Here is a 22,708-nt window from a genome sequence, read left to right on the forward strand (position 1 = left end):
TGATCATTTACTTCCGGTATGACAGATGTATAAAAATTATGTGCAAAATTTATACGGGCTGTAAATCGCACTCTGGAGAAATATACCCCTAGTAAGTGGATTAAGGGTGTAAAATATCCTCCGTGGTTTATTGACAAAATTCGAAAAATGTTTAGGATGCAAAGACTGTTGTGCTCTCGGTTCTAAAAAGAAAAAACGCGTTCGTTTCGAGACGCGGAAGTGTGAATGTTGGTGCGTTTCGTCTGTGTAAACACTTGGTACTCGTCTAGTGCTGGTGCTGTCTAAACAGTGATGATTCGTTCCCGTATTCGATAAACTTCCATCGGCTCTGCGAAATCGTTGCTACGCTGCGATCACCACATTGGACGGTGTCGATTGCAACCCAGCTGCGACACGAACTTCGCAAATCTAGCTGCACATCGTCGCAGTGGATACTGATGCACTTCGTGCACCCATCAGTGAAGTGCATAGCGACGCAGTCATCGCATCCGAAACGCAGACACACACCATCCTGTTCCACCGGTCGATGCACCCACAACAAGGGAGCTGCAGCCCAAGCAGAAACGTCAGCGGGACTGCACGGAGGAAGGATGACACGAGGAAGGGGGAAGGAGTTTACACGCAAATATTGACAACGGGCCTTACATATTATTTGTTGAAAGTGGAGACAGAAAAGTAGGCAGGCCTCACCCTCTGGCGATAGGGAAACCTATTCGACGGGAATATAAGTCATTATTCAAGCACATAATCGATATTAGGAATAACCGTGTGATAACTGAAACTAGTTCAGGACTAAATGACAATGTCTCGAAACAACAGTATTTCCTAGACAAAGCAAATTTGGAGGCCTATAATGCGAAATTGTTCACCAGTAAACAAGGCATCATCAATAATACTGAAACGAATTGCTAATGAAAATGACTTTTTGCTGTGAAGTTATTTCCACCAGACAATTTAGCAGAATTATAACCTTTAACGTGCAAAAGGTAACAAAGTCGTCATCAGTTTGTGTTGTGACATTCAGATTACAGCGCCTTCTACAGTCTATATTCATGTAGTTCGCTGTCCAGTAGGCGTGTGTGTACCCTCTGTCTAATAACCCTATATTAGCCTTGGGTATGACAGCAAACAGTGCAGGGGTAACACAAGATGTGCATACTGCTTAGGCCCACACAGAAGTGATGCATATGGGAGGGCCAATCAACCAACCAACCCACGAGCATGCAGAAGTGCCGCAGCACGACGTGGCATGGACTTGTCTGAAGTAGTGCTGGAGAGAACTGACGCCTTGGATCCTGTAGGACTCTCCATAAATCCGTATGAGGGGGCGGAGATCACTTCTCAACAGCATGTTTCAAGCCATCCCAGGTATGCCCAATAATGTTCACGTCTGGTGAGTTTTGTGGCCAGAGGAGGTGTTTAAACTCCGAGGAGTGTTCCTGGAGCCACTCTGTAGAAATTCTGGACATGTGGGTTGTCGCACTGATCTACTGGAATTGACCAAGTCCGTCGAAGGGCACAATGGACATGAATGGATGTAGGTGATCAGACAGGATACTTACGAAAGAGTCGACTGTCAGAGTCTTCTCTAGAAGTATCAGGGGTCCTATATCACTCCAACTACACACATCCCACACCACTAGAGAGTCTCCACCAGCTTGAACAGTCCCCTATTGACATGCAGGGTCCATGATTCATGAGGTTGTCTTCATAACCGTACACATTCATTCGCTCGATACAATTTGAAACGAAACTCTTCCGACTGGGCAATAAGTTTGCGCAATTTGCGGAAGGGTTGACTTCTGTCGCGTTGAACGATTCTCTTCAGTTGTAATTGGTCCCGCTCTTGTAGGAACCTCTTCCGGCAGCAGAGATGTCGGCGATTTGATGTTTTACCGGATTCCTGATATTCACGGTACACTCGTGAAACAGTCGTAGGGAAAAATCCCCACTTCATCGCTACGTCGGAGATACTTCGTTCCATCGCTCGTGCGCCGACCACAACATCAAATTCACTCACTTAAATCTTGATAAGCTGCCATTGTAGCAGCAGTAGCCGATCTAACAACTGCGACAGACACTTATCTTACAGAGACGTCACCGACCACACGCCTTATTCTGCCTGTTTACACACCTCTGTATCTGAATACGCAAGGCTATACCAGTTTATTTGGCGCCTCAGTGTACTGGTGCTCTTTCTCGAACCTCTCATTGTCCATTGTGTTTAAAATACACGGAAACTAGCAAAATTGTCCGGCTTAATAACATTTCCTTTAGGGAAACAGCAGCTGTTCAAATGGCTCTGAGCACTATGGGACTTAACATCTGAGATCATCAGACCCCTAGACTTAAAACTGCTTACACCTAACTAACCTAAGGACATCACACACATCCATGCCCGAGGCAGGATTCGAACCAGCGACGGTAGCAGCAGCGCGGTTCCGGACTGAAGCTCCTAGAACCGCTCGTCCACAACGGCCGGCAAACGGCAGCTGTGTTCGAAAACAGGCCTTACGTGAATGCAGTTACTTCCCCTTCAAACATTACGGGACATGGTACAGAATTCCTGTCTCTTTGGAATCAACAGCGCCTAAATGCAAATATCAGCACCGATCTGGAGCAACCAACCCATACCATGACGACAACGACGCAGACGTCAGGAACGGTGTTCCCAGTGAATTCACCGTCGATACCACCGCCTCCTCCTCTGATATACCGAGCGAGGTGGCGCAGTGGTTAGACACTGGACTCGCATTCGGGAGGACGACGGTTCAATCCCGCGTCCGGCCATCCCGATTTCGGTTTTCCGTGATTTCCCTAAATCGCTCCAGGCAAATGCCGGGATGGTTCCTTTGAAAGGGCATGGCCGTTTCCTTCCCCATCCTCCCCTACTCCGATGAGACCGATGACCTCGCTGTCTGGTCTCCTTCCCCAAAACCAACCAACCAACCAACCAACCATCCTCTGATACAACGTGCCCAACTACACCACCAGCAACGTATAAATTCAGAAGCTTAATCCCCGAGACCTGCTGAATCAATGACAACTCTACCTTTCTCTTGCTCCGGGAAGTCCCAAGCCCTACTCACCACTATTTCACAACCAACAGAACGATGTTTCGAACTGCCTCGTACACAAAATTTCAAGTATAATTATGTCCCTTCAAAGCAAACGAAGACATCTGTGCCATAATCGAAAGGTGATTAAAACCGAATGAACCGTTCGCCCTCCCTGGCCACCCTGTCATTAGAGAAGATAGACATGATGGATACGGCGGTGTAACGTTGATAGCAAAACAAGATCGCCAATTATTTGTTGTCAATACAGACACTCAGCAAGATCCATTGCAAATGGTGGGCCCTCCATCTGAATTCTTGTGCCCCCCATAACTATCTGATTTGCTGGCAATGTTGCACGTTACATAAAATACACGGGTTAAACTCTTGTATCTAGAAAAGTTCAGATTTTAATGCCCACTGATGGAATAAAGACGTGCAACATTTTCCGGCCATATGATAGCAAATGTTCTTTCCCCAGCTCAGTAACCTGTTGTTTCTGAAAGCATGATCGAACCAAAATTGGCAGTCAAAGTTACGTGCACCACTTGCTATCCTTTCTACAGCGTACGTTTTAACGAAAATTGAAATATTTAGGCAAATACTCTTCCGCCCTCACCGAGTTCGCTTGTAGTGTCTTTGCTGAACTTGTTCAGCGTGACCATTAGTAACTGGTTGTAATAAGCATGGGTTTAGGTATAACTGTGTGCCTGCACAAAATTACATTGAAGCCATGTCTGCACTCCCCTCTCCCTTTCCATAATTACGTGGCGAAAGTGAATCATGTTATCTAGAGAGACCATTTGTGATGATGTATATTCCTACAGGCACACGGCTAGTTATTGAAATGACATCGGTATTGAATAAATATCAATTAACCTATACCCTACGACTGATTATTTCCTTCCTTCATCATAAAGAATAGGTGAAAGTCAGTTCCACAGTTGAATACTGGGTCATGAAAGTAAATAATGGCTCAATGCTCAATATTAAGCTCTGCATATGTGCCTTGTGTAGTGGTTCCAAAAAAATATAGCGTAATCCGTTGCGTTCAAATTTTTACCGGTTGATTAAACCCACCCGCTGGAAATTATGTAAACTCGCAGGGACCTGTAATTTCGTGGACCACACGAATTTGTTTAACCATTACTACAGAGGGTAGCTTGCAGGAGCTGTACGATTTGAGAAGCGAGGGTAATCTTCGTACCAGGTTGAGCTATAACTTTAACAGCACCACCACCAGTATGACGGTTGCGATGCAGAATTAGCTGCCAGTCTTGTACTACACATGTGCGTGATGTTACTACGTTACGGCAGGTTACTCAGTAACTACGGGTTATGTTATGAATATGGGCGGCATTGTCCGAAACCAGTCATTTTAAATTAAAAACCGGGATCGACAGACTTAAAATAATTATATTTTGTTTGACACATTTTCTCTGTACACGGCCAGACTCTGCACGGGACGCAGTTACACATGGTGCTTCTATGGGCGACCAACTTTTGCCTCACACTCGACATTCATGCAAGCAATGACATCATCTTCATTCCTCAGCTGAAGAAACCATTGCCGGCCAAGGTGGCCGAGCGGTTCTAGGCGCTACAGTCCGGAACCACGGGGCTGCTACGGTCGCAGGTTCGAATCCTGCCTCGGACATGGATGTGCGTGATATACTTAGGTTAGTTAGGTTTAAGTACACTACTGGCCATTAAAATTGCTACACCACGAAGATGACGTGCTACAAACGCGAAATTTAACCGACAGGAAGAAGATGCTGTGATATGCAAATGATTAGCTTTTCAGAGCATTCACACAAGGTTGGCGCCGGTGGCGACACCTACAACGTGCTGACATGAGGAAAGTTTCCAGCCGATTTCTCACACACAGACAGCAGTAGACCGGCGTTGCCTGGTGAAACGTTGTTGTGATGCCTCGTGTAAGGAGGAGAAATGCGTACCATCACGTTTCCGACTTTGATAAAGGTCGGATTGTGGCCTATCGCGATTGCGGTTTATCGTATCGCGACATTGTTGCTCGCGTTGGTCGAGATCCAATGACTGTTAGCAGAATATGGAGCCGGTGGGTTCAGGAGGGTAATACGGAACGCCCTGCCGGATCCCAGCGACCTCGTATCACTATAGTTCATTTCTTTTATCTTGGCGGCTCGCGCATGCCCGCCCAGACGCTGGAGATTGCTGCGTTGCCAGTTGCACACGACGCACGCGCCAATAGAAGCAGCGCCATAGTATAGCATAGTTCGCAAGCTTACGTGTAGGGCGGAGCGCGCAGTTCATGAAGTAAAGCCACCACGGCCGCATTAACCCTTTCGCTGCTACTAAGACGTGCTCCCTGCATTCCGCGCTGTGGGCGATTTTGTCACTGCACTGCTCGCCTGTGCAGACACATTGTGTTCCCACTGCTTTGACACTCTTTATCATTCGATTCCACAAAAACTATTTGGCTCAAAAATTAGATTTTTACCTATCTTCTTGACCGATACCTTTCCCCCATAAATGACTTAATTTTGTTTCGATGTTCAACGCAGTTATTATGCAGCATTAAATTTAGTAAACCTTTGCACGAAATTTTGAAGAGTTTGCAGAGGTAAAAGTCCATAGAGTATTGTCGATTTTAGTTGCCACAATGTTGAGAATGGAATGTGGACAAGATACCCATATATTTCATTTAATTTAAGTACCACATAAGTGTCGTATGTAATATTGAGAAATATTCCACCTTTTGCGACTGTAACAACAGTTTTACTTACACTGGGCACATTTGGCTTTATTTTAAAGCACTTCAATCAATCAAAAGGAAGTAGACAAAATACATTAAACAAAACTGTGTACTTACAAAAACATTAGGACTTGAATATACCGTCTGTCAGTGAAGTGCTCAGAGCTATGTCAAATATAATTTTGTGTGTGGCACACACAAACAGCATTTATTTGCTAAAACACTGATGAGCCAACACAAACGTTGAATATTGTGCTACCGCAGCACAAAACTACGAAAGGTGACTTGACAATGGAGGACACAAAATACAGTCCTCTTATGATGCTTCAAAAGAGAGAAACGCGTCTGGTCTAAATAAGTCGCTTATTACAGTTGCAGAAGAGGGATATATTTCAATACCATTGGTAAAACTGCGACTGTGGAACAAAATCAAGAAATAGAACATGAATACCATTGTGTATGTGCCATATCTTTCACCGATGGAAGTGCTTTAAAATAAAGCCAAACGCGCCGTGTGTATATAAAACTTTTATTACAGTCGCGAAAGACGGAATATTTCTCAATATACGACACCTATGTGGTACTTAAATTAAATGAGATATTGTTATACAGTAAATATTATATGAAATTTAGGTATCTTGTCCACATTTCATTCTCAACATTGTGGCAACTAAAATCGACCATACGGAAAGTATACGCTTTGGACTTTTACCTCTGCAAACTCTTCAAAATTTCGTGCAATGGTTTACTACATTTAATGCTGCACATCAAAACAAAATTAAGTCATTTATGGGGGGAAGGTATCAGGCAAGAGGACGTGTAAAAATAAAATTTTTTGGCCAAATAGTTTTTGTGAAATCGAATGATAAGTGTGTCAAAGCAGTGGGAACACCATGTGTCTGCACAGGCGAGAAGTGCAGTGATGACAAAATCGCGCACAGCGCGGAATGCGGGGAGCACGTGTCTGCAGCAGCGAAAAAGTTAATGAAGAGGCAAAGCACTAGAAATTTCATTCAAACGAATAAAATTCGTGAAGTAAGGCACTCCAATATTGTTTTTCAATAAAGAAAATATCAAGCACCGCACAAGATTTGAAATCATAACCTTTCACTTGGCAGCCCAACACCTTAACCGTTCCACTACCTCAGCTCATCGAACAGTGTAACTCCATACGGAGTAACACCTCACGCAACTACTTATAAACACTGTTGGTATGACTATGAATTACTCACGCTTCGTCGAAGTACAATAGGAAATAATTACCGCTGTTCTTTATGGCGAAAAAGCAGTTCGTGAGATTGAAACAAACACCTTTCCTTGCTATCGCCTGAATTAGGAGTCTTATTGGTTGTTTGGTTTAATTAATTAATATAATATGAAGCAATTGGTATAAAGAATGCTTTTTCCAAACTTTCTGTAAAATAAAGTCTGCTATCAAGACATTGCTTTTGTTCTATTACTTTATTTATGACTGAACGTTTCTAAAACTGAAGACACTCGTCCGTGCTCTGCACTGCTGTCGGGATCTGGCAACGTCGTTCTCTGTTCATTGGCTGACTGTGTTTTGTGACGTAAGATGCGCAGAACGAACCTAAACTCGGCCGCCAAGATATATGACGCGCACTTTAGCACTCGAGATGACAGGCATCTTACCCGCATGGCTGTAAAGGATCGTGCATCCATGTCTCGATCCCTGAGTCAACAGATGGAGACGTTTGCAAGACAACAACTACCTGCACGAACAGTTCGACGACGTTTGCAGCAGCACGAACTATCAGCTCGGAGACCATGGCTGCAGTTATCCCTGACGCTACATCACAGACAGGAGCGCCTGTGATGGTGTACTCAACGACGAACCTGGGTGCACGAATGGCGGGACGACATTTTTTCGGATGAGTCCAGGTTGTGTTTAAAGCATCATGATGGTCGCATCCGTGTTTGGCGACGTCGCGATCAACGCACATTGGAAGCGTGTATTCGTCTTCGCTATACTAGTGTATCACCCGGCGTGATGGTACGCGGTGCCATTGGTTACACGTCTCGGTCACCTCTTGTTCGCATTGACGGCACTTTGAACAGTGGACGTTACATTTCAGATGTGTTACGACCCGTGGCTCTATCCTTCATTCGATCCCAGCGAAACCCTACATTTCAGCAGGCTAATGCACAACCGCATGTTGCAGGTCCTGTACGGGCCTTTCTGGATACAGAAAATGTTCGACTGCTGTGCTGGCCAGCACATTCTCCAGATCTCTCACCAATTGAAAACGTCTGGTCGATGGTGGCCGAGCAACTGGCTCGTCACAATACGCCAGTCACTACTCTTGATGAACTGTGGTATCGTGTTGAAACTGCATGGGCAGCTGTACCTGTACACGCCATCCAAGCTGTGTTTGATTCGATGCCCAGGCGTATCAAGGCCGTTATTACGGCCAGAGGTTGTTGTTCTGGGTACTGATTTCTCGGGATCCATGCACCCTAATTGCGTGAAAATGTAATCAGAAAAAAAAAATGGTTCAAATGACTCTGAGCACTATGCGACTTAACTTCTGAGGTCATCAGTTGCCTAGAACTTAGCACTAATTAAACCTAACTAACCTAAGGAGAGCACACACGTCCATGCTCGAGGCAGGATTCGAAGCTGCGACCGTAGCGGTCGCTCGGTTCCAGACTGTAGCGCTTAGAACCGCACGGCCACTCCGGCCGTCATATAATGACATGTCAGTTCTAGTATAATATATTTGACCAATGAATACCCGTTTATCATCCGCGTTTCTACTTGGTGTAGCAGTTTTAATGGCCGGTAGTGCAGTTCTATGTCTAGGGGACTAATGACCTCAGATGTTAAGTCCCATAGTGCCTAGAGCCATTTGAATTTGAAAAAAAAAAAAAAAAAAACCATTGCGTGGCATTTCGAGGGTGTTGAGATAATCTGCGAAATGGGACGTTACGTAAACAGCAGAAATACAGACTTCTACAACGAGGGTCTCCGCCAAGTGGTCCATCACGTCGCATTGAAGGTGAAGGAGTAGCACCATCACCAACTTCTGAGATCGCAGCTTCCACTCGTACAAGGCAGCAATCTGTGGCGATGCCAATCACTCCGTGACGACAGTACAAGGGTGGCAGGGCTATCGGGAGCTGCAGGGCGCCGCGGCCGCTGGTTCGGTGACCCCTGGTAGCCCCTGCTGCGGCTGCCGCTGGTCCAACGCGCCGTCCCCGGGCTGGCGGAGCCGCCAGATATCCTGTGCTGAGCGCCGTCCGGCGCGCACGTGTGAGCGTCCGCAGGTAGCTGGCGGGCCCAACAATAGCCGGAAGCTGCGCCATTGGGATGCGGCCGGCGGACATCTCCCGCCGGCATCGGCAAGCTGCGCGCGTGCCCAGGGGAGGGAGGGAGGATACGCGGGGCTGTTGGCCGGCGGCGCGCGCGCAGCCGCACCGACCAGTCGCCCCGGCGTTCGTTAATCTCCCAAAACGAGGAGCGCCTCACAGGCACACCGGCAGTGCTGCCGTCGATCAACAGCTACTCCAAGTCAAGCAAGTAGCACCAACGTAACTGACCGTTAGAGCTGCTACTGTTTGTTACCGCCAGCCGGGGTGGCCGAGTGGTTCTAGGCGCCAGGTCTGGAACGGCGCGACCGCTACGGTCGCAGGTTCGAATCCTGCCTCGGGCATGGATGTGTGTGATGTCCTAGGTTAGTTAGGTTTAAGTAGTTCTAAGTTCTAGGGGACTGATGACCTCAGAAGTTAAGTCCCATACTGCTCAGAGCCATTTGAACCTTTTTTTGTGTGTGTGTGTGTGTGTGTGTGTGTGTGTGTGTGTGCGTGCGTGTGTGTTACCGTGCTCCACCAGCAAGAAGAGTAGCGGGTTTCACTGCAGGACCATTTAGAAAGCGCGTAAGCGTTACTGAAGTGCTCAGCCAGTTACAGCAGCAGAATCTGCAAGTGAGGCGTTCCGCGTCAAGATTTGGCTTAACTCTAAGTTTCCGAGAGCCTACGTTCCTAGAAGAGTCAAGGTAAAGAGAACTCCCGCTCCGTGGCTCACCACTGCATTACGCTAGTTAATGAATGAACGTGATGCTGCACATAGGGCCTTCAAGCGTAACCCAACTCCCGAGGCGTACGAAGCTTATAGGAAACTCCGAAATAGAACCAAGCAAAGCGTGAGGAATGCCAAAATCAGACATGCCCGCTCTGTCGTATGCGGCACATCAAAACCTGCTGCACTGTGGAAAAAGCTGCGCAGTTTCGGTATAGGGAAGCGAAGATCTGACGCTGTTTATCAAGCGTCTGCAGAAGAATTAAACAATTTCTTCTCAACAGCCGTAAACTGCCAAGCAGCGACAAATTACCAGCCCCAAGATATCAATCTCTCGAGAGACAAGTTTTTCCTAAAACATGTCACTACCGGCACAGTACACAAGGCAATTATGAGAATCTCTTCCGAGGCAGTAGGAAATGATGGAGTGAGCATTGGCATGATTAAGAACGTCGTAAACACTATTACTCCAGTTATCACAGACATCTTCAACCTGTCTCTTGTCAGTAGCACATATCCAACTGAGTGGAAGCAAAGCTTAATTCAACCTATACCCAAGACTGACAACCCTAAGTCGCCAGGTGACTACAGGCCGATCAGCATACTTCCTGCAATATCTAAAGCCCTAGAACACATCGTCCATGAACAGCTGACGGATTACCTCAAAACTCATAACATCCACGACAAATATCAGTCAGGCTTTCGAAAGCACCATAGTACAGCAACTGCATTAATCAAAGTAACTGATGACATTAAACATGCTATGGACAGACGTGAAGCTACCATCCTAACACTGCTTGACTTTAGCAAGGCTTTTGATACTGTTGACTTTGATATATTACTAATTAAAATGAAGCAGCTGAATTTCTCAAACAGCGCAATACACTGGTTCGACAGCTACCTCAAAAACAGAAGTCAACAAGTCATTTGTGGGTCGGAAAAGTCATCATGGAAAAACGTGCACTCTGGAGTTCCCCAAGGCTCCGTCCTTGGTCCATTACTCTTCTCACTGTACATTAATGATATTTCTTCAGTGATTCACTCCTGCAACTACCATCTATATGCCGACGACATCCAACTGTACATAAGTGCAAGCCCCAAGAACATTGCTGACGCAGTAGCGAGTATGAACGCAGATCTTTGCTCTGTTTCTCAATGGGCACAGAACCTAGGTCTGAAACTAAACCCCAAGAAATCCCAGGTCATACTTATATCTCATCCAAAGTTAATCAGTCGATACTTTCGCGAAACAGTCCCTCAAATACTCCTCAATGGTACCCAACTACCATACCAAAAAACAGTAAAAGACCTTGGAATAATCTTGGATGAACACCTAAACTGGGAAGAACAAACAGTCACAGCTTGCCGGAAATCGCTCTCCTCCCTACATGCAATTCAAAAATTTAGAAAAATATTTCCAACCCATGTTAAACAAAAATTAGTCCAAACACTAGTCTTGCCTAATCTTTACTACTGTGATGTAGTTCAACATGGCACAAATAATGAAAATTCGAGATGCCTCGAGCTAGTGATGAATGCTTGTGTTAGATACGTATGCAACATACGGTTGTATGATCATATCAGTCCTTCATACTCCCAGCTAGGTTGGATACGCCCACATAAGGCACGCGATCTCCACACGATGTGCTTACTTCATCGATTTCTTAGCCACTGGTGCCCCCAATACTTATCTTCTCACATTAAACACCTATCATCATTCCACAACCGCAATACCAGATCGGATACGTCTAGCATCTTGGCTGTACCTTTACATAACACAAAATCTTTCTCCGTGTCATTCTCCATCTCAGCCATACGACTATGGAACGCGCTCCCCTGTGATCTGCGTCTTATCCAAAACCACTCAACATTCAAGAGGGAACTTAAGACTTACATATTAGGGACGGTATAGCCACCATTGTTGTGCCCCCCCTCATCTTTTTCTATCTCCTCTCCATCATAGCTTCGAATTTTACCATTCTATTTCTCTTCCTCTAACCTATCTACCTCTTCTATATCTCTTTCACCCCATTCCATCGTCTTATGTCTCTGCTTGATGAGAATAACTCACAAGCTGCAAGAATATAACGAGAAAATTCCCAACTAGCAATAGGACTGACACTCATAAAAGAAAAATATGTTTACTTTCATATACATAGTCATTATTATTATTATTATTATCATTATTATTATTATTTTTATTATTCTTGATTGTTATAATTATTTTTGATTGTTATAATTATCATTGTACTACTTTTATAATCTCTATTTTTTTCTTTAACATTAATACTGTATAACATGTTATATGTCCTAATTTTCTGTAGACACTGAAATTTGTTGAATCTGAGTATGCCTGGTTAGGTGTAAGAGAGGGCCTGAAGGCCCTAATCTTGCCAGGTAAAATAAATGCATAAATAAATAAATAAATAAATAATGTATTGCTCCCTACCAAGTACAACACGCGGAAAGACCGTGAAGGTTCCATGAGAGAGAGAGATCTGAAATCAGTCGGAGGCGTGCCAACAATCGATCCTCGACTCAATCATGCTTGTCTGCAACAGGAAGGGTCCGAAAGGACAGTACCTTCACCCACACACTGCAAGGTGTCTTGCGCAGTACGCCGGTAGATTTACATGTGAAACGTCCCCTGAGAAAATTAGTGAATTATTGTGCTGGTAAACCCCTTACGTTATTTGATTTTCAAACAGCTGAGCAAAACTGAACGTACTCAGACATTCACTAAACCGACACACAGTATTTTTAGCGCAACGCAATCTGACTTCCAATAATCCCTACAAAAGAATGGCCCTGACTAACATTAACCTATACCTTTCATGAATCACTTACCTCACAAAAAGCTTCGTTACTCGAACTACTGCAATACAGCGAGCGCCAATACTGCCAGCTAAATAAAAGATTCAAACTACTGAAGGCACTAACTACTGATAGGCATAGTTAGCAAATGATTGATTTTGATAGAGAACAAACAACGTATTTACCTTAATAGTGTTCAAAAGTCATGATATATATAGCAGTTCATGACATCCCGTCTTACAAATTTACTGTCTCTGATAGACACACGTCCAGATCATCCGCTCTCAAAACTCCGCCATTTCTCTCCCCACATCCACCACTGCTGGCGGCTCACCTCCGACTGCGCAACGCTACGCGCTGTTAACAGCCAACTGCCCAACACTACAATAGCAAATTCCAACAATGCCAACCAGCCACAGACTGCACACAGCACAGCCAGTGATTTTCATACAGAGCGCTACGTGGCGTTACCAATATAAGAACCTAAACAGCCTACTTACACATGTGTGCAGTAAAAGAAAAGAAAAAAGAAAAGGAAAGACATGGACTGGAAGTTCGATAAAACGAAATACGACAGAAATTTTTATTCTTATTTACTTACACATCTAGTTCCGTAGAACCAAATTGAGGAACAAATCTCCAAGGTCATGGAACGTGTTAGTACATGAAATTACAACAAAGAAGTAATATGAGATAAAATGAAATGTTTCTGAACCCCAAAAAAGACTAGCCATAAGTTTATGTAAACGCAATCAACAATATAACATAGGAATCAGCTTAATTTTTCAAGACACTTCTAACAGAATAGAAGGAGTGACGCATGAGGAAATTTCTCAGTTACGATTTGAAAGCACGTAGATTACTGCTAAGAGTTTTGAATACTTGTGGTAGCTTATTGAAAATGGATGCAGCAGTGTACTGCACACTTTTCTGCACAAGAGTCAAGGAAGTGCGATCCAAATGCAGACTGGATTTCTGCCTTGTATCAACTGAGCGAAAGCTGCTAATTCTTGGAAATAAGCTGATATTCTAAACAATAAACGGCAGTAAAGAATAAGTATGTACTGAGAAGCCAGTGTCAGAATACCCAGACTAGTGAACAGGGGACGACAAAAGCTTCGTGAACTTACACCACTTATTGCCCTAACCGCCCGTTTCTGAGACAGAAATATCGTCTTAGAATGGGAAGATTTACCCCAAAACATAATACCATACCACATAAGCGAATGAAAATAAGCAAGGTAGACCACTTTTCCTATCGAACGATCACTTACTTCAAATACCGTTCGAATAGTGAAACTGAGAGCATTCATTCTTTGAACAAGATCCTGAACGTAGGCTTTCCACGACAGTTTATTATCTATCTAAGCACCTAAAAATTTGAACTGTTCAGTTTCACTAAAAAGCTCATTCTGTGAAATTAGAACGTCGGGTATTGTTGAATTGTGTGTTAGAAGCTGTACAAACTGAGTCTTACTCTGATTTAGCGTTTATTTTCTACAAGTCACAAACTAATGTCATGAACTGCACTGTTTGAAACCGAGCCAATGTTGCACACAACATTCTTTACTACCAAGCTTGTGTCATCAGCAAACAGAAATATTTTAGAGTTACCCGTAATACGAGAGGTGCCGGCCGGAGTGGCCGTGCGGTTCTAGGCGCTACAGTCTGGAAACGAGCGACCTCTGCGGTCCCAGGTTCGAATCCTGCCTCGGGCATGGATGTGTGTGATGTCCTTAGGTTAGTTAGGTTTAAGTAGTTCTAGGCGACTGATGACCTCAGATGTTAAGTCGCGTAGTGCTCAGAGCCATTTGAGTCAATACGAGAGGGCATATCCTTTATGTAAATAAGGAACAGGAGTGCCTCAACAATGACCCCTGGGTCGTCCCCCACTTGACCATACCCCACTCAGACCCCACATCACAGCCATTCTCAACATTGTGACTAATGACCTTTTGGTGCCTGTTGCAGAAGTAAGAGGTGAACGAATGGTGAGCTACTCCCTGTATTCAATAATTGTCCAACTTCTGGGGAAATATTTTGTGGTCAACACAATTAAACGCCTTAGTGAAATCAAATAAATTTTCAGCGCTCGAAATATTTTGTTTAATCCATCCAGTACCTCACACAGAAAAGAGAATATAGTATTTTCAGCTGTTAAACGTCTTCTAAAACCGAACTGTACATTTGATAGCAAATTATGTGATACATAATGATCAATTATCCTTACACACAGCGCCTTTTGAGTAACTTTAGCAGACGCTGATCGCATAGAGGTCTAAAATTGTCTACATTATCCCTATCTTTCTTTAATAAAGCGGCTTTAATCGTTCAGGGAGCTGACCATTCTTAAAGGAAAAACTACAGATATGGCTAAATACAGAGCTTACATGTGCAGCACAGTACTTAAATATACTGCTAGGCACTCCATCATATCCATGAGAGTCCTTAGTCTTCAATCTTCGTCGACATAAAGTCCTAACTATCACAACGAAAAAATACAGTTACGTGACTAACTTTGTTGTTCGTTTCGCCTGCAGTCGTGATAGTTACAAATTTAATTCCCACGCCTCAGTACAGTAGCACGCCGCTAGACGGACGAAAACAAGAAGAAGGAGTCCACTAACAAAGTGGAAGGCCTGCAGCGCCATTTTGTTTTGGTTACTCCGTTGGTTTGCAACGGTGTTGGGACGCGGAGCTGCAGGTATGTACCCGAAGAAACAAAAAATAAATAAATTATTAGGTGATTTTATTGTTTCGAGTTGATCGCTAAAACATTATCACTATCTCTCGACAAGTTGTTATGCATAACTGTTCATTCGTTTGGCGTTCCACTCATATGAAACCACATTTCTTCTCCTGACATACTGCTTAAGTTGTTATGACTGCTTTTGAACAGGCAGATCACTCCTTGTTCCATTGATTTCTGCCACACGATTTCTGTCGACATCTGTGTCCTTTACCGACCTATATCACAATAGCCCAACAGAACAAATAGTCCCGTCACGAGAAAACCCACGTATAACACTATTATACGGGGAATTGAGCATGTAGCATACACGTCATAAACCTGCCTACCTTCCACTACTGTCGTATAACGTACCCCTTTTACAGGATTTGACCGTGATGTATGACTAACGATATGGAAATCATACTATAATTCTAGAGTTTACCAGCTGTTAAAAAGAAACGCAATAGAAATGGAATAATACGGAATCTAGGACCTTTCTGTACCAATTGATTAAGTAGTTTGTCCACTGCATTTACAGTTGCCAGCCTATATAGGCAAAGAAATGGTTAAGTGTTAGAAAAGCAGAAAAAGTAATTTTGGCCTACTTTCCTTCACTTTCCTAACATAACTTCACAAATAAATATAACTTTTCAGTATAAGGTTCTGAGAAAGAGGCAGGAACCTCTTCGCTACTACATTCATATACATATATAGTTTTGATCCAGAAAGGCCACGAAATTCTTATCATTATGTGCTAAAAAGATCTGGCGAGGGGGACTTCTATGTTTGCATTTATGTATAATCAACAATTTAAATACTTAAATATTCTAACAGCACCATACACACAGTTAAATTTACTAAAATACTTTATTTATACCTTTCTCTTAACAAATGATCTGTCGAAAGCCAATGGTACGCTGTGGTAACTCTATATTGTCATTTAGTATTTTTAAGCAACCCTAATCCACTGTTACTGAGCCACATAAGCAATTTTCCTTTTATAACTCTTCCTACTTTACTGAATTTAATTTATAACTCAAAGAATTTTATTTTTACTTTACTCAAAACTTAAACTAGCGAAACATCAGTATTTATGCATGACATATTCGTTTTTTCTTCGCAAAACTTATTTACTTGCTTTCACTTTACTTATCTCCACAAAGAGACTAAAAATATTAAAATCGTTAAATTTTCTGAAAACGCTATTCAGTACTTAAGCAAACTTTCACTTCATCACTTCTACTACGTAAATAATATAGTAGTTTTCCCAGCATAAATGTATTCACAAATATATTCAAAGATGAAAATTAGTGCTTCTAGATACTGAATAAAGCACTTAAAATGTTTTATAACAGGTTTACTTGCAATAATGAAATACCAGGAGAGGACCATATATAGGTGAATTATTAGGAATAAAATAACAAGGTGAACCGAATTTTATGTTTAACAAAATAATTATTCAAAAAAATTTCATTTTGAATTAATGGTTCACGCCTCTACAATTCTAATTATACAATTCGTAACCTGTTGGCTGTAGTCATTGGACTTGAAGGCGAGTACTGGTAGCTATACTATTTATTGTACAGCGTGCAAGTTTCTTGAAGTATGGGCCAATTAATTCTTCTCGGTGTCGGTTTAACGTCCATAACGTAGCCCAACAACCCGTACCAGAGCCTCAATAACACAGCAGTCGTCATACGAGGCAGTTGTCAACAATTTCCTGGCCAGGCATCGCCTGATGCGTTCGAGTATTACTTCTTTCACTACTGATTTTGTCCTTTATAAATATTTTTAAGCCTGCGACTGTGAAAACAATCAGTTTGTTTACAAATAACTTTCTGCTACCAGTAACGATTTTCTTTTATTTATGTGTTACACGACGTGTTTCGTGATACGATTCCCATTTTCAATGAAAAACTTGGAAGTGAATCAGTGAATTTCTTCAGGTGTGTCGATAATATAATTAAATAAAAATGGTAAAACATAGAAGTAAGCACAGTTGTAAAATCAATATACGTAAGTAATTTACGAGCCAAATTGCGAAGTTAAATAACCTCTGTACAAAAGCATATCATAATCTGTGGGAGACCTATAATGTTATCTCTGTGAACTACCTGTAAGAAGATCTTTGTAACTGTTTTGTGTATATAAGATATTTTCGATGTGTAAAGTGTACAACAAGTTGTGTGTGATCTTTAGTGTGTGTGTGAGACTCTGCACAAATGGACAATTAGAAAACAGTAAGTACAAATTCTTCTAAATTTCGCCGCTAAATTCACCAAAAGAATTGATACCCAACTAAAAAATCGCGTGTTCCTTATGTATTGCAGTAAAAGTCAGCGAAATGAAGCAGACTCACACACACTGACAACATCAAAAGAAATGGCTTAATACACACAAAAAACGCACTTGAAAATTGGAAGTATTTCTCGAAACGCGTCATGCGAAAACTAAAATAAAGAAAAATCGTGACTGACAGCGGAAGGTTTATTTATTTATAAACAAACCTATTGTTTGAACAGTCGCAGGCTTTCAAAAACCATTTATAATGGATCAAGTCATATTATATATACCTCCACGTACAATGGCTACAGTGAGCCAACCATTACCGTGACCAAAAGTATCATTAATGTCAATACTAAAATTAAGTCTACAACCACAGACAACACAAGGTCCGCCGACAAGTGCAGTAGCAACAACACTCTTAACTGGTATGTGGTTCTTCATGTCTCCAGCTGTTGTGGCGAACTCGATGTTCTCGATGGTTTTGTAAACGGTCTGTTTAGAACGGCGACGAATTCTCCTGCAGGGCATCGTGGCGGCGTTCAATGCAGTTGCCTGCGCAGCAGCAGCAGCGCGAATGAGCCTCTGCGCGGTTCTCGCTCGCTTAAATAGTATTTGCAGTAGCTTGGACGTAGAATATTTTCACAGTGCCAGAGGAGTGTTATCCCGGACGCGCACACTGGGTGTTCTATATATATATATATATATATATATATATATATATATATATATATACTCCTGGAAATTGAAATAAGAACACCGTGAATTCATTGTCCCAGGAAGGGGAAACTTTATTGACGCATTCCTGGGGTCAGATACATCACATGATCACACTGACAGAACCACCGGCACATAGACACAGGCAACAGAGCATGCACAATGTCGTCACTAGTACGGTGTATATCCACCTTTCGCAGCAATGCAGGCTGCTATTCTCCCATGGAGACGATCGTAGAGATGCTGGATGTAGTCCTGTGGAACGGCTTGCCATGCCATTTCCACCTGGCGCCTCAGTTGGACCAGCGTTCGTGCTGGACGTGCAGACCGCGTGAGACGACGCTTCATCCAGTCCCAAACATGCCCAATGGGGGACAGATCCGGAGATCTTGCTGGCCAGGGTAGTTGACTTACACCTTCTAGAGCACGTTGGATGGCACGGGATACATGCGGACGTGCATTGTCCTGTTGGAATAGCAAGTTCCCTTGCCGGTCTAGGAATGGTAGAACGATGGGTTCGATGACGGTTTGGATGTACCGTGCACTATTCAGTGTCCCCTCGACGATCACCAGTGGTGTACGGCCAGTGTAGGAGATCGCTCCCCACACCATGATGCCGGGTGTTGGCCCTGTGTGCCTCGGTCGTATGCAGTCCTGATTGTGGCGCTCACCTGCACGGCGCCAAACACGCATACAACCATCATTGGCACCAAGGCAGAAGCGACTCTCATCGCTGAAGACGACACGTCTCCACTCGTCCCTCCATTCACGCCTGTCGCGACACCACTGGAGGCGGGCTGCACGATGTTGGGGCGTGAGCGGAAGACGGCCTAACGGTGTGCGGGACCGTAGCCCAGCTTCATGGAGACGGTTGCGAATGGTCCTCGCCGATACCCCAGGAGCAACAGTGTCCCTAATTTGCTGGGAAGTGGCGGTGCGGTCCCCTACGGCACTGCGTAGGATCCTACGGTCTTGGCGTGCATCCGTGCGTCGCTGCGGTCCGGTCCCATGTCGACGGGCACGTGCACCTTCCGCCGACCACTGGCGACAACATCGATGTACTGTGGAGACCTCACGCCCCACGTGTTGAGCAATTCGGCGGTACGTCCACCCGGCCTCCCGCATGCCCACTATACGCCCTCGCTCAAAGTCCGTCAACTGCACATACGGTTCACGTCCACGCTGTCGCGGCATGCTACCAGTGTTAAAGACTGCGATGGAGCTCCGTACGCCACGGCAAACTGGCTGACACTGACGGCGGCGGTGCACAAATGCTGCGCAGCTAGCGCCATTCGACGGCCAACACCGCGGTTCCTGGTGTGTCCGCTGTTGCCGTGCGTGTGATCATTGCTTGTACAGCCCTCTCGCAGTGTCTGGAGCAAGTATGGTGGGTCTGACATACCGGTGTCAATGTGCTCTTTTTTCCATTTCCAGGAGTGTATATAGAGAGAGAGAGAGAGAGAGAAAGAGAGGGAGGGAGGGAGAGAGGGGGGGGGGGGGGAAGAGAGAGAAAGCAACATACAAATACTTAAACTAGAAAACAGCATGACATCTGACGAAGACGGCATCATTGCAGAGTTACTAAAGAACTTGGACCAAAATCACTACAGGAGCTTTTGCAAATAATCCCTACCATCTTGCAAACAGAAAAACTTCCTGACGACTAGAAATGTGCACTTATCCATCACTCTCCCTGCTTCAAGTCATCTGCAAAATTTTCTCAGCATGCTTACTCCAGAGAACACAAGAACATTTGGAACACAAAATTGGTGAATACCAGGCAGGCTTTCGCCCCGGTCGTTCATGCATGAAACAAACCCCCCTCTGGTAACAATTTCTAAATACAAGGCCATCCAGTATACGCCAATCATTTGCGCCTTCACAGATTTCAAGAAAGCATATGATTGACTGACAACCCTTGTTCAACGTCTCAGAAGAACAGGGACGACTCAAAAGTACTACGATTAATCAGACAGACATTATCTGACACAACATCGAAAGTTAAATTCATGGGTAAAATCTCTGACCCCTTCATGATCAAAACTGGAGAGGGGCAAGGCTACGCATTATCCCCACTATTGATCAACCTAGTCCTGGACAAAGTAATGAGAGAATTGGAAAAGGAACTGAAAACTCAAGGACACTGGAAACCAACACGGCTAGGAAGATGCCGGGACAAAATAAAAATATCAAACCTACACTATGATTCATAATCAAAACGTCTTCGGTCCCGGGTTCGATCCCCGCCACTGACAAAATTTTGATAAATAATCAGCATTGGCGGCCGAAGACTTCTGGCATAAGAAATCAGCCTCATTCTGCCAACGGCCTTGTCAAAGAGGGCGGAGGAGCGGATAGAGGTTCAGGGCACTCTCTTGTCCTAGGGGTGGGAAATTGCCCCTAAAGGCGGAAGAATCAGCAATGATCAACGACATGAGGATGCAGAAGGCAATGGAAACCACTGCATTAAAGACACGTAACGTGTATCCACAGGACATGTGGCCTGTAATTGAAGAAGTGTCATGATGATATCTCCATTGGCAAAAGATTCCGAAATAGTCCCCCATTCGGATCTCCGGGAGGGGACTGCCAAGGGGGAGGTTACCATGAGAAAAAGACTTGATTAATCAACGAAAGGATAACGTTCTACGAGTCGGGGCGTAGAATGTCAGAAGCTTGAACGTGGTAGGGAAACTAGAAAATCTGAAAAGGGAAATGCAAAGGCTCAATCTAGATATAGTAGGGGTCAGTGAAGTGAAGTGGAAGGAAGACAAGGATTTCTGGTCAGATGAGTATCGGGTAATATCAACAGCAGCAGAAAATGGTATAACAGGTGTAGGATTCGTTATGAATAGGAAGGTAGGGCAGAGAGTGTGTTACTGGGAACAGTTCAGTGAGCGGGTTGTTCTAATCAGAATCGACAGCAGACCAACACCGACAACGATAGTTCAGGTATACATGCCGACGTCGCAAGCTGAAGACGAACAGATAGAGAAAGTGTATGAGGATATTGAAAGGGTAATGCAGTATGTAAAGGGGGACGAAAATCTAATTGTCATGGGCGACTGGAATGCAGTTGTAGGGGAAGGAGTAGAAGAAAAGGTTATAGGAGAATATGGGCTTGGGACAAGGAATGAAAGAGGAGAAAGACTAATTGAGTTCTGTAACAAGTTTCAGCTAGTAATAGCGAATACCCTGTTCAAGAATCACAAGAGGAGGAGGTATACTTGGAAAAGGCCGGGAGATACGGGAAGATTTCAATTAGATTACATCATGGTCAGACAGAGATTCCGAAATCAGATACTGGATTGTAAGGCGTACCCAGGAGCAGATATAGACTCAGATCACAATATACTAGTGATGAAGAGTAGGCTGAAGTTCAAGACATTAGTCAGGAAGAATCAATACGCAAAGAAGTGGGATACGGAAGTACTAAGGAATGACGAGATACGTTTGAAGTTATCTAACGCTATAGATACAGCAATAAGGAATAGCGCAGTAGGCAGTACAGTTGAAGAGGAATGGACATCTCTAAAAAGGACCATCACAGAAGCTGGGAAGGAAAACATAGGTACAAAGAAGTTAGCTGCGAAGAAACCATGGGTAACAGAAGAAATACTTCAGTTGATTGATGAAAGGATGAAGTACAAACATGTTCCGGGAAAATCAGGAATACAGAAATACAAGTTGCTGAGGAATGAAACAAATAGGAAGTGCAGGGAAGCTAAGACGAAATGGCTGCAGAAAAAATGTGAAGACATCGAAAAAGATATGATTGTCGGAAGGACAGACTCAGCATACAGGAAAGTCAAAACATCCTTTGGTGACATTAAAAGCAACGGTGGTAACATTAAGAGTGCAACGGGAATTCCACTGTTAAATGCAGAGGAGAGAGCAGATAGGTGGAAAGAATACATAGAAAGCCTCTATGAGGGCGAAGATTTGTCTGATGTGATACAAGAAGAAACAGGAGTCGATTTAGAAGAGATAGGGGATCCAGTATTAGAATCGGAATTTAAAAGAGCTTTGGAGGACTTACGGTCAAATAAGGCAGAAGGGATAGATAACATTCCATCAGAATTTCTAAAATCATTGGGGGCAACAAAACGACTATTCACGTTGGTGTGTAGAATATATGAGTCTGGCGATATACCATCTGACTTTCGGAAAAGCATCATCCACACAATTCCGAAGACGGCAAAAGCTGACAAGTGCGAGAATTATCGCACAATCAGCTTAACAGCTCATGCATCGAAGCTGCTTACAAGAATAATATACAGAAGAATGGAAAAGAAAATTGAGAATGCGCCAGGTGACGATCAGTTTGGCTT

The sequence above is a fragment of the Schistocerca serialis genome, chromosome 5 (genome assembly GCF_023864345.2).
Source record: "Schistocerca serialis cubense isolate TAMUIC-IGC-003099 chromosome 5, iqSchSeri2.2, whole genome shotgun sequence".
In the NCBI taxonomy this organism is placed as follows: Eukaryota; Metazoa; Arthropoda; class Insecta; order Orthoptera; family Acrididae; genus Schistocerca; species Schistocerca serialis.